Here is a 1,760-nt window from a genome sequence, read left to right on the forward strand (position 1 = left end):
GGCAGCCGGAAAAATGAAATGCGCCTGCGCTAGAAAGAGCCATTTTCCCCTCCCTCCAAGTTTGAAAAGGAAGGGGCGGGAATTTGAACGACTGAGACGGAAAAATAAGCGGCACATAGGCGTTATTTTCCGCAGCTGGAAACGCTGCAGCGCCATCTATAGACAAAAAGAGGTGACACAGGACTGGTCTAGACTAGTGAGCCGCCCCGTGGTGGTGGTGAAGGTTATATAATTCTGACCTGGCTGGCGCTGCTGCGAAGAGAAGGAAGTGTGGCTACGAAGCTAGTTTTAATAATTGGCAGGAGCTACAGGAAAGGAGAGAACCCAGCGATTCAGAGTTCAAGCCCACGAATATGGCATCCCTGTCTGAGGATGAGGAGCACAAGGGTCAGACCTTACATGTGGGCAGGCACATTTTTTTTAACTATGTAAGGAACTGGACAGGGCAGCATAAGCATAGGGGAGCCAAAATTGATGCAATCATCTTTTCATCCTTTTCTTCCTCTAAACAGCTCACAGTGATGTTCATAGTTATTTTCATGCCTGTTCTATCCTCACAACAACCCTGTGAGGCAGGCTAGGCTGAGTGAGAGAGTGACTGCCCCCAGGTCATCCATGCCTCTTCAGGCAGCGTGGAGATTTTTGGTCTTTCTGGTCATAATCCAATACTAACCATTAAACCACATTGGCAGCCTCAAGATGGCTTATAACAACAAAACCCCATTAAAATTACAGACATCTCCATTTTCATTTTTTATTCATTTATAAGATTTATATTCTGTCTTTTTTCCCCCCTGCAAGGAACCCAAGGTGGCTTACACAATCCTCTTCCTCCATTTTTATCCTCACAACAACCCTGTGAGGTAGGGTAGGCTGAGACTGGCCCAAAGTCATCTAGTGAGCTTGATGCTGAGTGGGGGCTTAAATCTGGGTCTCCTGAGTCCCAGTCCAACACTTAACCACTACACTACACATATTGCCCTACATGGAAAGAGCATGCCCATAGTATATAAACAAACCTTTGCCCACAGATTAATTCATGTAACATTAAGCAATACAGGTGACCAGATTAAAATGTTAGAGCATTTGGACTCAGCTCCATGAAAGCTTATACTATAATAAATGTATGTTAAACTTCAGTGTTAGATGTTCTGCAGTATTCCATCTTTTAACTCTTGTTTTCCCATTTTGGAACTTTTGAAATTATATGAAATTCAATATTTTGAATCTACTTGATGGGTTGACTCATAGCACTAACTGTGGGAGGGATAGTTTATTGTTTGTTACTAGACCAGTACGCTTGTTTACTTTGTCCCTCTTGCTGCAGAAAGAATTTTTGGTGTACTTCCCATAAACATGTGCTTTCCCCCCTATTACTGCAGTTGTGGACTTGGTTTTTTTTTATTCCCCCCTCCTTTATAATCACATTTTTATAATCACATATATGTGTAGTTGAGCATAGAAAAAAAAGAGGAACAGTTGAGCATAAAAAAAAAAGAGGAACAGAGGGTGAAATGCTATCATGAAATAGCTGGGAGCTAGGGGTGGCAACAGCCGACAGAAAGCTCTGGCGTGGGCTGGTCCATGAAGTCACGAAGAGTCGGAAGCGACTGAACGAATAAACAACAAATGATGGTGAAACAGCCAGGATTAGTTCTGGAAAAACAATGGCTTAGATCCCAAAATTCTTCTGCATGTGTGGCAAATCCTACCCCTAATTCCACTTTGTCTATAGCTCCTCACATTCCCCAAAAGTTGTT

This window comes from Elgaria multicarinata, chromosome 3 (genome assembly GCF_023053635.1).
Source record: "Elgaria multicarinata webbii isolate HBS135686 ecotype San Diego chromosome 3, rElgMul1.1.pri, whole genome shotgun sequence".
Lineage (NCBI taxonomy): Eukaryota > Metazoa > Chordata > Lepidosauria > Squamata > Anguidae > Elgaria > Elgaria multicarinata.